The sequence below is a fragment of the Triticum urartu genome, chromosome 7, assembly GCF_003073215.2.
Source record: "Triticum urartu cultivar G1812 chromosome 7, Tu2.1, whole genome shotgun sequence".
Classification (NCBI taxonomy): domain Eukaryota; kingdom Viridiplantae; phylum Streptophyta; class Magnoliopsida; order Poales; family Poaceae; genus Triticum; species Triticum urartu.
Genome location: NC_053028.1, coordinates 621,064,537 through 621,080,777, shown reverse-complemented (window position 1 = coordinate 621,080,777; position 16,241 = coordinate 621,064,537).

The window sequence follows — 16,241 nt, the reverse complement described above, 5'->3', positions numbered from 1 at the left end:
TCCACTTCAATTGGTGTAGGTGCCACAGGAACAACTTCCTGTGCCCTGCCACACACTAGTTGAAGAGACGGTTCAATAACCTCATCAAGTCTCCACCATCCTCCCACTCAATTCTTTCGAGAGAAACTTTTCCTCGAGAAAGGACCCGATTCTAGAAACAATCCCTTATTGCTTTAGGATCTGAGACAGAAGGTATACCCAACTGTTTTGGGTGTCCTATGAAGATGCATTTATCCGCTTTGGGTTCGAGCTTATCAGCCTGAAACTTTTTCACATAAGCGTCGCAGCCCCAAACTTTTAAGAAATGATAGCTTAGGTTTCCCTAAACCATAGTTCATACGGTGTCATCTCATCGGAATTACGTGGTGCCCTATTTAAAGTGAATGCGGTTGTCTCTAATGCCTAACCCATAAACTATTGTGGTAATTCGATAAGAGACATCATGGTATGCATCATATCCAATAGGGTGCAGTTATGATGTTCGGACACACCATCACACTATGGTGTTCCAGGCTGTATTAGTTGTGAAACAATTTCCACAATGTGTTAATTCTGTGCCAAACTCGTAATTCAGATATTCATCTCTATGATCATATCATAGATCTTTTATCCTCTTGTCACGACGATCTTTCAACTTCACACTGAAATTACTTGAACCTTTCAATAATTCAGACTCGTGATTCATCAAGTAAATATACTCAACATCTACTCAAATCATCTGTGAAGTAAGAACATAACGATATCCACTATACGCCTCAGCACTCATTGGACTGCACACATCAAAATGTATTACTTCCAACAAGTTGCTTTCTAGTTCCATTTTACTGAAAATGAGGCTTTCAGTCATCTTGCCCATGTGGTATGATTTGCATGTCTCAAGTGATTCAAAATCAAGTGAGTCCAAACGGTCCATTTGTATGGAGTTTCTTCATGCATATACACCAATAGACATGGTTCGCATGTCTCAAACCTTTCAAAAACGAGTGAGCCCAAAGATCCATCAACATGGAGCTTCTTCATGCGTTTTATACCGATATGACTTATGTGGCAGTGCCACAAGTAGGTGGTACTATCATTACTATCTTTTGGCATGAACATGTGTATCACTACGATCGAGATTCAATAAACTATTCATTTTAGGTGCAAGACCATTGAAGGTATTATTCAAATAAATAGAGTAACTATTATTCTCTTTAAATGAATAACCGTATTGCGATAGTCATAATCCAATCATGTCTATGCTCAACGCAAACACCAAATAACAATTATTCAGGTTTAACACCAATCTCGATGGTAGAGGGAGCGTGCGATCCTTGATCATATCAACATTGGAGACACTTCCAACACATATCGTCAGCTCACCTTTAGCTAGTCTCCGTTTATTCCGTAGCTTTTATTTCGAGTTACTAACACTTAGCAACCGAACCCGTATCTAATACCCTGGTGCTACTAGGAGTACTAGTAAAGTACACATCAACACAATGTATATCCAATATACTTCTATCGACCTTGCCAGCCTTCTAATCTACCAAGTATCTAGGGTAATTCTGCTCCAGCGGCTGTTCCCCTTATTACAGAAGCACTTAGTCTCGGGTTTGGGTTCAACCTTGGGTTTCTTCACTAGAGCAGCAGCTAAATTGCCGTTTCATGAAGTATCCCTTCTTGCCCTTGCCCTTCTTGAAACTAGTGGTTTCACCAACCATCAACAATTGATGCTCCTTCTTGATCTCTACTTTTGTGGTGTCAAACATCGTGAATATCTCAAGGATCATCATATATGTCCCTGATATATTATAGTTCATCACGAAGCTCAAGCAGCTTGGTGGTAATGACTTCGGAGAAACATCACTATCTTATCTGGAAGATCAACTCCCACTTGATTCAAATGATTGTTGTACTCAGACAATCTGAGCACAAGCACAACAATTGAGCTTTTCTCCTTAGTTTGTAGGCTAAGAAAATCGTCGGAGGTCTTATACCTCTTGACGTGGGCACGAGCCTGAAATCCCAATTTCAGCCCTCGAAGCATCTCATATGTTTCGCGACGTTTCAAAACCGTCTTCGGTGCCTCAATTCTAAACCGTTTAACTGAACTATCACGTAGTTATCAAAATGTGTATGTCAGATGTTCGCAACATCCACAGACAACGTTCGAGGTTCAGCACACTGAGCGGTGCATTAAGGACATAAGCCTTCTATGAAGCAATGAGGACAATCCTCAGTTTACGGACCTAGTCCACATAATTGCTACTATCAAATTTCAACTAAATTTTCTCTAGGAACATATCTAAACAGTAGAACTGAAGCGCGAGCTACGACATAATTTGCGAAGACCTTTTGACTATGTTCAGGATAATTAAGTTCATCTTATGAACTCCCACTCAGATAGACATCCCTCTAGTCATCTAAGTGATTACATGATCCGAGTCAACTAGGCCGTGTCCGATCATCACGTGAGACGGACTAGTCATCATCGGTGAACTTCTTCATGTTAATCGTATCTACCATACGACTCATGCTCGACCTTTCGGTCTCTTGTGTTCCAAGGCCATGTCTGTACATGCTAGGCTCGTCAAGTCAACCTAAGTGTTTTGCGTGTGTAAATCTGTCTTACACCCGTTGTATGTGAACGTAAGAATCTATCACACCCGATCATCACGTGGTGCTTCGAAACGACGAACTTTAGCAACGGTGCACAGTTAGGGGAGAACACTTCTTGAAATTTTAATGAGGGATCATCTTATTTACTACCGTCGTCCTAAGTAAACAAGATGCAAAAACATGATAAACATCACATGCAATCAAATAATAGTGACATGATATGGCCAATATCATATAGCTCCTTTGATCTCCATCTTGGGGCTCCATGATCATCTTGTCACCGGCATGACACCATGATCTCCATCATCATGATCTCCATCATCATGTTTTCTTGAAGTTGTCTCGTCATCTATTACTTCTACTACTATGGCTAACGCTTTAGCAATAAAGTAAAGTAATTACATGACGTTTAAGTTGACACACAGGTCATAAATAAATAAAGACAACTCCTATGGCTCCTGCCGGTTGTCATACTCATCGACATGCAAGTCGTGATTCCTATTACAAGAACATGATCAATCTCATACATCACATATATCATTCATCACATCCTTTGGCCATATCACATCACATAGCATACCCTGCAAAAACAAGTTAGATGTCCTCTAATTGTTGTTTGCATGTTTTACGTGGCTGCTATGGGTTTCTAGCAAGAACGTTTCTTACCTACGCAAAAACCATAACGTGATATGCCAATTGCTATTTACCCTTCATAAGGACCCTGTTCATCGAATCCGATCCGACTAAAGTGGGAGAGACAGACACCCGCCAGCCACCTTATGCAACTAGTGCATGTTTGTCGGTGGAACCGGTCTCACGTAAGCGTACGTGTAAGGTTGGTCCGGGCCGCTTCATCCCACAATGCCACCGAATCAAGATAATACTAGTAAAGGCAAGCATATTGAACAAAGTCAACGCCCACAACTACTTTGTGTTCTACTTGTGCATAGAAACTACGCATAGACCTAGCTCATGATGCCACTGTTGGGGAACGTAGCATAAATTCAAAAAATTTCCTACGTGTCACCAAGATCAATCTATGGAGTCATCTAGCAACGAGGGAGGAGTGGATCTACATACCCTTGTAGATCGCGCGCGGAAGCATTCAAGAGAACGGGGTTGATGGAGTCGTACTCGTCGTGATCCAAATCACCGATGATCCTAGCGCCGAACGGACGGCACCTCCGCGTTCAACACACGTACGGAGCAGCGACGTCTCCTCCTTCTTGATCCAGCAAGGGGGAGGAGAGGTTGATGGAGATCCAACAACACGACGGCGTGGTGGTGGAAGTAGCGGGATTCCAACAGGGCTTCGCCAAGCGCTGCGGGAGGAGGGAGATGTGTCATGGGAGGGAGAGGGAGGCGCCAGGGCTTAGATTGGATTGCCCTCCCTTTCCCCCACTATATATAGGGCCAAGGGAGAGGGGGAGGGCGCAGCCTTGCCCCTTCCTCCAAGGAAGGGTGCGGCCAGGGGAGGAGTCCCTCCTCCCCAAGGCACCTCGAAGGTGCCTTCCCCCTTTAGGACTCTTCCTTTCCCTCTTCTCTTGGCGCATGGGCCTCTTGGGGCTGGTGCCCTTGGCCCATATAGGCCAAGGCGCACCCCCTACAGCCCATGTGGCCCCCCGGGGCAGGTGGCCCCACCCGGTGGACCCCCGGGACCCTTCCGGTGGTCCCGGCACAATACCGGTGACCCCGAAACTTGTCCCGATGGCCGAAATAGCACTTCCTATATATAATTCTTTACCTCCGGACCATTCCGGAACTCCTCGTGACGTCCGGGATCTCATCCGGGACTCCGAACAACTTTCGGGTTACCGCATACTAATATCTCTATAACACTAGCGTCACCGAACCTTAAGTGTGTAGACCCTACGGGTTCGGGAGACATGCAGACATGACTGAGATGACTCTCCGGTCAATAACCAACAGCGGGATCTGGATACCCATGTTGGCTCCCACATGTTCCACGATGATCTCATCGGATGAACCACGATGTCAAGGACTTAATCAATCCCGTATACAATTCCCTTTGTCCAGCGGTACGATACTTGCCCGAGATTCGATCGTCGGTATCCCAATACCTTGTTCAATATCGTTACCGGCAAGTCTCTTTACTCGTTCCGTAACACATCATCCCGTGATCAACTCCTTGGTCACATTGTGCACATTATGATGATGTCCTACCGAGTGGGCCCAGAGATACCTCTCCGTCACACGGAGTGACAAATCCCAGTCTCGATTCGTGCCAACCCAACAGACACTTTCGGAGATACCTGTAGTGTACCTTTATAGCCACCCAGTTACATTGTGACGTTTGGCACACCCAAAGCACTCCTACGGTATCCGGGAGTTGCACTATCTCATGGTCTAAGGAAATGATACTTGACATTAGGAAAGCTTTAGCACACGAACTACACGATCTAGTGCTATGCTTAGGATTGGGTCTTGTCCATCACATCATTCTCCTAATGATGTGATCCCGTTATCAACGACATCCAATGTCCATGGTCAGGAAACCGTAACCATCTATTGATCAACGAGCTAGTCAACTAGAGGCTTACTAGGGACATGGTGTTGTCTATGTATCCACACATGTATCTGAGTTTCCTATCAATACAATTCTAGCATGGATAATAAACGATTATCATGAACAAGGAAATATAATAATAATCATTTTATTATTGCCTCTAGGGCATATTTCCAACACAATGGACATGTGAAGATGTGCGGAAGAGTGGCTCACCCATAGTGAAGTATGGGGGAGCAATCAACTAGTCTTCATCGAGCCAACACAATCAAGAAAGGTGGTCCAACTTGAGGAAGTCAAGATCATCATCATCTAGCTCAAGTGGACCATGTGCAAGGCAAAGGTTTGCGATTGATAGGTTTTCTATTTTACCGGTCTCATGATGGTAGTTGGGAGACCGGATTATAGGATCGATTGCCGTACTATCAAGGGGGGCTCTCGATGAGTATATTGATTGTATCGTTCGTTGAGAGCTCAAACCATTGCATCCTTGCATCATCTTTCTTGGTTATTGTTTGGTTCTCTTTGTGAGTCTTAGAGCTTATGGTCATCTTGATGACAAGCTTGAGTTCATCGAAAACGGAGTTCGCATGCATCTTCTATGATGTTTTCGATGTTGGAGGTTTTGCCGTTTCTTCTCGGTTGGAGGTTTCACTCCTCTTTTTGTTAGGCATACCTCCCCTGCCTCTTCTTTGCTGCTTTGATGCTACTCGTCGTCTTGTTCCGACAAGCTTGAATTTGCTCAATTCGGAGCTCATATGCAGAAGTTATGGCAGTTCTGGTTTTCTTGAGTGTGGTTTTTGTCAGGGTCCCAGTGGTAGTACCGTGGTACCCAGTGGTAGTACCGCCGAGGAGACACAAGCGGCTGTAACACCCTCGATGCGACTATAGCTCCCACGTGTCGAGGCACGACTTAGAGACATAATCGCATTGAAGGCATATGTCGCAAGTTAGGCAATCATCACAACATCCCATGTAATATATAGATAATAAAAGGGGAGATAACATAGTTGGCTTACACTCGCCACGTCAATCAAGTACATAAATAACATTACATCATTCAAACACTCATGGCCCAACTACGGCGCCAAAATAAAAGATAACTCAACATGCGACACGGTCCTGATCACCCCCAACTGGGCACCACTACTGATCATCAGGGAAAGACACATAGTATCGTTGAGAGTCCTCGTCGAACTCCCACTTGAGCTCAAGCGCGTCACCTGGAGCGGAATCATCAGGCCCTGCATCTGGTGTAATAGTAATCTGTGAGCCACAGGGACTCAGTAATCTCGCACCCTCGCGATCAAGACTATTTAAGCTTATAGGTAAGGCAAGGTAAATATGTGGATCTGCAGCAAGCGACTAGCAAAAAAATGGTGGCTATCCTGTTCGCAAAAGAGAGCGAGAAGAGGAGGCAAAGCGCGAGCGAGAAACTAGAGGGCAACCTGCGCAAGCATTACTCCAACACCGTGTCCACTTCCCGGACTCCGCCGAGAAGAGGCCATCACGGTAACACACTCAGTTGATTCTTTTAATTAAGTTAAGGTTCAAGTTATCTACAACCGGACATTAACAAATTCCCATCTTCCCATAACCGCGGGCACGGCTTTCGAAAGTTCAAATCCCTGCAGGGGAGTCCCAACTTAGCCCATGACAAGCTCTCATGGTCAACGAAGGAATAGACCTCCTCCCGAGACGTTCCGATCAGACTCGGTACCTCGGTTCTTCAAGACACTTCGACAGGTTAAAACAAGACCAGCAACACCGCCCGAATGTGCCGACAAATCCCGATAGGAGCTGCACATATCTCATTCTCAGGGCACACTCAGATGAGACTAGCTACGAGTAAAACCAGCCCTCAAGTTGCCCCGCGGTGGCCTCGCAGGCAGCTCAGTCGGACCAACACTCAGAGGAGCACTGGCCCGGGGGGGGGGTTAAATAAGATGACCCTCGGGCTCCGGAAACCCAAGGGAAAAAGAGGCTAGGTGAATGGTAAGACCAAGGTTGGGCATTGCTGGAAAAGCTTTAATCAAGGCGATCTATCAAGGGGCTCCCATTATAACCCAACCGCGTAAGGAACGCAAAATCCGGGAACATAACACGGATATGACGGAAACTAGGGCGGCAAGAGTGGAACAAAACACTAGGCGAGAGGCCGAGCCTTCCACCCTTTACCAAGTATATAGATGCATTAAGATAACATGGCAATATAATGATATCCCAACAATTAAATAAATGTTCCAACAAGGAACAGTCTCCAATCTTCACCTGCAACTAGCAACGCTATAAGAGGGGCTGAGCAAAGCGGTAACATAGCCAAACAACGGTTTGCTAGGACATGGTGGGTTAGAGGTTTGACATGGCAATTTGGGAGGCTTAAAAGCAAGTGGTAGGCATCGTAGCATTGGCATAGCAAAAGAGCGAGCATCTAGCAAAGCAAAGATAGTAGTAATTTCGAGGGTATGATCATCTTGCCTGCAAAGTTGTCAGAGTTGACTGGATCCTCGAAAGCAAACTCAACGGGATCCTCGTTAGTGAACTAGTCTCCCGGCTCTACCCAAACAAGACAAACAAGCAACAAGGACAACAATCAACCACGTGCAAGGATCAAACAATATGATGCAAGGATGGTATGCTATGCGGGACGCATATGCAAGATTTGACAAGGGATGCAAGAACCTGGCCTCCACTTGGAAATCCAAGTGTGCCACTGGAAAGATGAGATGAAATCGCTTGAAAACGATATAAAGAACGCCGGAATCGGAGTTACGGTTTAGAAATGGCAAGCAATTCAAATATGACCACGTTCTGCGATTTACAGCAAGTAGCCATCTAAATGCAACAAGATGAACATGCTACAGCACCCAAACATGGCATCAAAATACATGGTAGGGATGCATTCATGATGCTTAACAAAAGTCTAGCACTGAGCTACGGCCAATTCATCCATTAACAGGTTTAAACAAGCATGGCAAAAATGCATATGGTAAACAGATCTCAGACTTAGTGAAATTAACACTTGTCTGGAATTTCAGATCGGTAGCACTCTTCGGAGCAACAAAACTACATGCTACAGGACCTGAACATGGCAAAGTAAAGCATGGCATGGAGCTACTCAAAGAGCTTAACAAAATTTCCTTAGTGACCTTGAGCCAAAATGGATCAGAAAATATAATTGCAAGCATGTGAACATGGCAAACACATAATCAGTTCTCAGACTTTGTGAAAACTGGAGCATGCTGAAAACAGATATCAAGTACGCATGTTTACGAGCTCGATGCACTCACCACAGAGCAAGTCATGACCATCTAAGCATACACCCATCAAGAATACACAAAATGCAAGCTAGACATGGCAAGAACAATAGCATAGCATGCACGGATCAACTACAACATCATCGGCAAAATCGCTAACAAGTAGACAATCTGCCTAGATTCACGAAATGACAAAAGTAGAGCTCGATTGACTCAAGCTAGGGTGCTCCATAATTGCAAACAAAGACATGGATGGATAGAGCACTACAAGGTTAACAGAACATCCTTACTGATCATCCTCAAAAAAGGCACGGATCACTAGGAAACAACATGAACATATGGCCATATGAGATAAACAGCTCAAGGACTTAGTGGAAATGCGAAGTCCCTGATATCAGAATTACCAAGTGCCCCACTTTGCAAGCTTGTGCTAGTCACCAGACACATCACAAAAATACATGGGTTGCACCTCTAGAAAGATGGCAAAACCCTTAACAAAACATATGTAGAGCTCATGGGCATATCATGCACACAATAATCATGGCAAAAATGACAAATATCTAAATGGAGCAGCAGATCTGACAATTATCTCAAGTAGCCCTCTTCTAACAGCATTTCGGGCATCAAGATGAACTCAAATGAAAATGATGCAATGGAATGAAATGATGTACTCTCTGAGACGAACATTTTGATATGCTATATGCCCAAAAAGGAGCTACGGATGCGGAGATATAGCATGATGAAAAAGGGCATATGGATCTGGGAAAACGGGGACTTAGAAGAAAATTTGGACCTCCAGATCTAGGGTTCGGTGGCACGCGAACCGAGGTGGCGGTGGATCTCGCCGGATCCGCGCCGGAGAAGGCAGGGGCGGCGGTGGCCGGCCCGAGATCGAGGAGGAGGAGGCCGGGGTCGTCGACCGGAGCTAGTGGCGGCGCTGGCGGCGACCGCGGCGAGGTTGGGCGGCGGGAGATGGACGGAGGCGGGCTCGGCACGTCGACGACGACGAGGTTCGTCGACGGCGACGCGGCGGAGTGACCGGCCGGCGCGGGCGGCGCGGTGAGGAAGACGAGTTGGTGGCGCGGGCGCGGGGACGCGGCGACGAGGGCCCGCCCCGGGCTTCGGCGGGCCGGCGGCGGGGGTTGCGGCCGGGCCAACGGGGGCGTGACACGTGGTGGCGGCGGCTAGCCGGACATGTCTGACTCGGCGCGGACGTTGTACGGCGGCGCGAGGAGGAAGATGGTCAGGGTTCATCCGCAAATTTCGGGAGGGGAGCACATATTTATAGGTAGAGGGAGCTAGGAGAGTCCAAATGGGGTGCGGTTTTCGGCCACGCGATCGTGATCGAACGACCGAGATGATGGAAGAGGTTTAGGTGGGTTTTGGGCCAAATTGGAGGGGTGTTGGGCTGCAACACACACGAGGCCTTTTCGGTCCCTCGGTTAACCGTTGGAGTATCAAACGAAGTCCAAATGGTACGAAACATGACATGCGGTCTACTGGTAGTAAACCAAGGCCGCTTGGCAAGTCCTGGTCCAATCCGGAAATGTTTAGTCCCCACACATGAAAGAAAGGTAGAAATGACCACCGAAGGAGAACGGAGCGCCGGAATGCAAAACAGACAATGGGGAAAATGCTCGAATGCATGAGATGAACACGTATGCAAATGCAATGCACATGATGACATGATATGAGATGCATGATGACGACAATGACACACGGAGACAAAGACCCGAACCCGAGAAAATAAAATAACTTAACGCCGGAAACGACAAGAGTTGGAATACATATTAGGTAAGTTACATCCGGGGTGTTAGAACACTCCACCACTACGAAAGGATCTCGTCCCGAGATCTAGGACTGAAAGAACGCCGGGTACTCAGAACGGAGGTGATCCTCACGTTCCGAGGTAGCTTCACGGTCGGAATGGTGTGACCACTTGACTTTGAGGAATTTGATTGACTTGCTGCGAGTCTTGCGTTCAGTCTCTTCAAGAATAGCAACGGGGTGCTCATGATAGGATAGATCTTCTTGGAGCTCAATGTCCTCGAAGTTGACAGTGCGGTCAGGAGTCTTGAAGCACTTTCGGAGCTGAGAGACATGGAACACGTCATGAACATTTGCAAAGTTTGAAGGAAGCTCGAGTTGATAGGCGAGATCGCCTCTCTTGCTGACAATCTTGAAAGGTCCAACGTATCTAGGGGCAAGCTTCCCTTTGATACCGAAGCGACGAGTACCTTCCATAGGAGAGACACAGAGGCAAACATGATCTGCGATCTGGAAAGCCAAATCACGGTGCTTACTGTCATAGTAGCTCTTCTGTCGGGATTGGGCTGCTTTGAGGTTATCTCGAATGACTTTGCACATTTCCTCTGCCTCTGTGATTAAGTCATTTCCCAAAAGCTGGTGTTCACCGGTTTCAGACCAGTTGAGAGGGGTACGGCACTTCCTGCCATACAGGATTTCAAATGGGGCCTTGCCCGAACTTTCTTAAAAACTGTTGTTGTAGGAGAATTCAGCATAAGGAAGGCAATCCTCCCACTTCATGCCGAAGGAGATCACACAAGCCCTGAGCATATCTTCAAGAATCTGGTTGACACGCTCGACTTGACCGCTAGTTTGACGATGGAAAGCTGTGCTGAAGCGGATGTTGGTGCCCATGGCCTTCTGAAAAGAATCCCAAAACTTGGAGGTAAAGATGCTGCCACGGTCTAAAGAGATCACTTGTGGAATACCGTGCAGAGAGACAATTCGAGAGGCATAGAGTTCCGCCAATTGAGCTGCAGTGATTGACTCTTTGATAGGCAGAAAGTGAGCCACTTTGGTGAGTTTGTCGATGACAACGAATATAGCATCATTACCACGTTTGGACTTAGGAAACCCAGTCACAAAGTCCATTTCAATATGGTCAAACTTCCATTCTGGAATGGCAAGAGGTTGGAGGAGACCAGCTGGCCTTTGGTGTTCTGCCTTCACTCTTCTGCAGACATCACACTCATTCACGAATTGAGCAATCTCGCGCTTCATTCGAGTCCACCAATAAGTCTGCTTGAGGTCCTGATACATCTTCGTACTCCCAGGGTGGATGGAGAGGAGAGAATTGTGAGCCTCGTTCATGATCACTTTACGGAGGTCACCTTTGGGTACAAAAATACGATCCTCGAAGAAGAGAGTATCCTTGTCATCAAGGCGGTAGCACTTGTACTTGGGTTGACTCTTGGCAATCCCAATCTTCACCTTCTTCACCATACCATCAAGAAGCTGAGCTTGGCGAATCTGGTCTTCCAAGGTAGGAGAGACTTGAAGGTTGGCGAGGAAACCTTGAGGAACAACTTGCAGATTAAGCTTGCGGAAAGCTTCACAAAGCTCGGGTTGATAAGGCTTGAGAATAAGACTGTTGCAATAAGCTTTTCTGCTCAATGCGTTAGCAATCACATTGGCCTTGCCTGGAGTATACTCGATACTCTGATTATACTCTTGAATCATTTCGACCCATCGCGTTTGTCTGAGGTTGAGATTAGGCTGAGTGAAGATGTACTTGAGACTCTTGTGATCAGTGAAAATGTCCACTTTTCTTCCCAATAAGAGATGTCTCCAAGTCAAAAGAGCATGTACAACTGTCGCCAACTCGAGATCATGAGTGGGGTAGTTCTTCTCATTGGGCTTCAACTGGCGAGAGGTATAAGCAACAACTTTCTTCTCTTGCATCAACACTGCGCCAAGGACTTGGAGAGAGGCATCACAAAAGACCTTGTACGGCTTGGATTCATCAGGCGGAGTCAGAACTGGAGCAGTGATCAATTTCTCTTTCAAAGTGTTGAAAGCAATGTCACACTTCGGAGACCAAACGTACTTGACGTGCTTCTGGAGAAGATTTGAGAGAGGCTTCGCGATCTTAGAAAAGTTTTCAACGAATCTTCGGCAATAGCTTGCGAGACCGAGGAAGCTACGGAGTTGCTTCATGTTCTGAGGAGGTTCCCAATTCACAATTGCGGACACCTTCTCGGGATTCACCGCAATGCCCTTGGCAGAGATGATTTGACCAAGATAAAGAACCTCATCGAGGCAAAATTCGCACTTGGAGAACTTGGCGTAGAACTTGTGTTCCCTCAGCTTATCAAGTACCAAACGCAAGTGCTTGGCATGATCTTCCTTGTTCTTCGAGAAAACCAGAATGTCGTCGAGATAGACCAAAACGAAGTCATTGGTGTAGGTGTTGAAGATGAAGTTCATCATGCGAGAGAAAGCCGGAGGAGCGTTGACGAGGCCAAAAGACATGACAGTGTATTCATATGAACCATAGCTTGTCCTGAAAGCCGTCTTGGGAATATCTTGCTCACGGATTCGAATCTGATGATAACCCATACGGAGATCAAGCTTGGAGAATACTTGAGCACCTTTGAGTTCTTCGAACAGCTCGTTGATGTTGGGAAGTGGGTATTTGTTCTTGATGGTCTTCTTGTTCAATGGACGGTAATCAACACAAAGCCGGTCCGTTCCATCCTTCTTCTTCACAAAAAGAACACCACAACCCCACGGAGAAGAACTAGGCCGGATGAGACCCATTCTCTCTTGAATATCGAGTTGCTTCTTCAGCTCCTTCAGCTCTTCAGGTTCGAGCTTGTAAGGACGCTTGCACACAGGTTCTGTGCCAGGCTCAAGATCATGACGAATTTAACTGGCCGGTGCGGAGGCATTCCTGGAAGCTCTTCTGGAAAGACGTCTTGATATTCGCAAATGACTGGAATTTGCGAGATAGCATCCAGTTCACCCTTCTCATTGAGAGAAAACAGACGGATGGTATTATCCCGCGCGGCAAAGACACTTACATCCTCAGACGAATGAGTCAATTGAATCTGTCTGGCTGCACAATCAAGCTGAGCCTTGTGCTTAGAAAGCCAATCCATCCCAAGAATAAGATCAATATCCGAGTTACCAAGAACCATTGGAGAAGTCAGAAACTTGAAATCACCCATCATGATAGAAATATCCGGAACCATCATACTAGAACTCAGACGCTTAGCCGGAGAGATGACTTGCATAGCTCTAGGTAAAGCCTTAGTACTAAAATTGTTTTCCGATGCAAATGGAAATGACATGAAGGAATGCGATGCACCAGAGTCAAAAAGTACTTTAGCTCGAATATCGTTAACAGGAAGGTTACCCATGATGACATCTGACGAGTCCTCTGCCTGTGCTGCATTCATCAAGTTGACCTTGGCGTGCTTGGGGTTATGCTTGACCACAGCTGTACTTGCCGATCTCACAGGAGGAGGAGGAGGGAGACGCCTCTGATTGAGACACTTGTTGGATAGTGACCCTTCTGTTGGCACTTGTTGCACGTGACCTCTGAAAGCGGACGGTGATACAGAGCACTCGATCTTGGAGCTTGAGACGAAGTCTTGTTCTGAAAGCCAGGGTTGGGTGGGTGGGAAGATCCACTGCCACCTTTGCTCTTCTGCTGATACGGCTGACGGAACGGAGGAGGAGGAAGCCAATACTTCTGCTGCTTGGCCACTTGAGTAGAGGAAGAAGGAGTAGTGTCTCTGACTCGCTTCTTGGAAGCATCACACCTCAGTTGAGCGGCCTCTTGCTTCAGTGCCATGTTGTAGAACTCATCGTATCTCAAGGGCTCGAAGAGAACAAGAGCTAGCTGAATTTCTTCTCTGAGACCACCCCTGAACTGGTATATCATGCTCTTCTCATCATGGACGTCCTGCTTGGCAAAGCGGGCGAGCTTCTGAAACAACTTGTTGTAGTCATAGACAGACAAAGAGCCTTGCTTCAGGTTGCGGAATTCCTCACGCTTGCTTTCAACCACGCTCTGAGGAATATGATGAGCTCTGAAATCTTGACGGAATTCATCCCAGGTAATCGCACGTCCACCTCTGGAATCCTTGTACTGCTGGAACCATTCTGCACCTTGATCTTTGAGTTGGAAGGAAGCGAACTTGACAAAGTCCTCAGGCCTGACGTTACTGCACTCGAAATGCTTGCACAGATCCACGAGCCAATCGTCAGCATCGGTTGCCTCAACACAATTGCTGAAAGTCATTGGCCCATTAGCAAGGAACTGGTTGAGTGTAGCAAAGTGATTCTGATTGTTGCCTTGGTTCCCTTGGTTGCCTTGATTGCGCTCTTGGAGAATTTGCATGATCAACTGTGTGTTTGCATTGGTTGCGGCCATCACAGCTTGCCATGCCTCCGGAGGAGGTGGAGGTGGTGGCGGATCTTGATTCTGATTCTAATTGGTGCTCTTAGCGGGAGCCATCCTGAAGAGGTTGACCACCGTCAGCACATAGACAGATAAATGAAGCTGAATCCAACGGAATAAAAATTGCAACATAAAGTCTTCACATCCGAACAAAATGAACGAATGCATTCCTCTTGAAATGGTCACATATCCATAAATTGAGAAGCCACTTAGAATTTAGGTAGAGAAATAAATCAACAAGGTACGGATCAAGAACGAATACTCGGTAAGAAATCCCAATCTCAAACCAAATATCCGTGGAAGAAGAGCTAGAGCTACAAGAATTCCCACCTATGAAACTCCCGAACCTTTCTGGTTATGCAATCAGGTGTTGGGGATACAGGGGAAGCATAATATCTCACCCAAATCTAGCAAATCCTACATCCAGCTGTATCCATCCTTCAACACATAACCGAGAAAAAACTTCGGAAACCATCTACCTCGACCTTCGAAAAGCATCCGTTATACAAGTTATGGCGATACTCCCGAACTCCCGCCCCAGTACTGGGTGGCGTCGAGGTTATCTCACCAACGAACTGCATAAAAGAGATTTTCGATGTCGGCGTACTAGACTCAGGTATTCCAGAACTGCAACGATAAAATTATGACGACAACACCTCAGAGCTCAACTCTCCGGGACACTTCCACAAAACCCCTGACAGGAGGCACCAAGACAATGTTCTCGTCATAAAACCATCGGAACGATTCCAAGATACCCGCGTGATCCTAATTTTTTTTAGTGAAATTTGAGAAGAGAAGAGTCAAAACTCTACGTCAGGATGCCTTACCAGAGCGATGAGGAGACTGGGAATTAAAAAGAATTCCTAAACTCTCCGATATATAATTCCTAAATGACTCAAAACATTTTTCTAGACACAACTCGGCTGCTAAAACGATCAAGCAATGGGGCTCCTAAGGTCGGGGAAGGCTCTGATTACCAACTTGTAACACCCTCGATGCGACTATAGCTCCCACGTGTCGAGGCACGACTTAGAGACATAATCGCATTGAAGGCATATGTCGCAAGTTAGGCAATCATCACAACATCCCATGTAATATATAGATAATAAAAGGGGAGATAACATAGTTGGCTTAACAAAAGTACAAGGCATCAAAATACATGGCAGGGATGCATTCATGATGCTTAACAAAAGTCTAGCACTGAGCTACGGCCAATTCATCCATTAACAGGTTCAAACAAGCATGGAAAAAATGCATATGGTAAACAGATCTCAGACTTAGTGAAATTAACACTTGTCTGGAATTTCAGATCGGTAGCACTGTTCGGAGCAACAAAACTACATGCTACAGGACCTGAACATGGCAAAGTAAAGCATGGCATGGAGCTACTCAAAGAGCTTAACAAAAGTCCCTTAGTGACCTTGAGCCAAAAGGGATCAGAAAATACAATTGCAAGCATGTGAACATGGCAAAAACATAATAAGTTCTTAGACTTTGTGAAAACTGGAGCATGCTAAAAACATATATCAAGTACGCATGTTTACGAGCTTGATGCACTCACCACAGAGCAAGTCATGACCATCTAAGCATACACCCATCAAGAATACACAAAATGCAAGCTAGACATGGCAAGAACAATAGC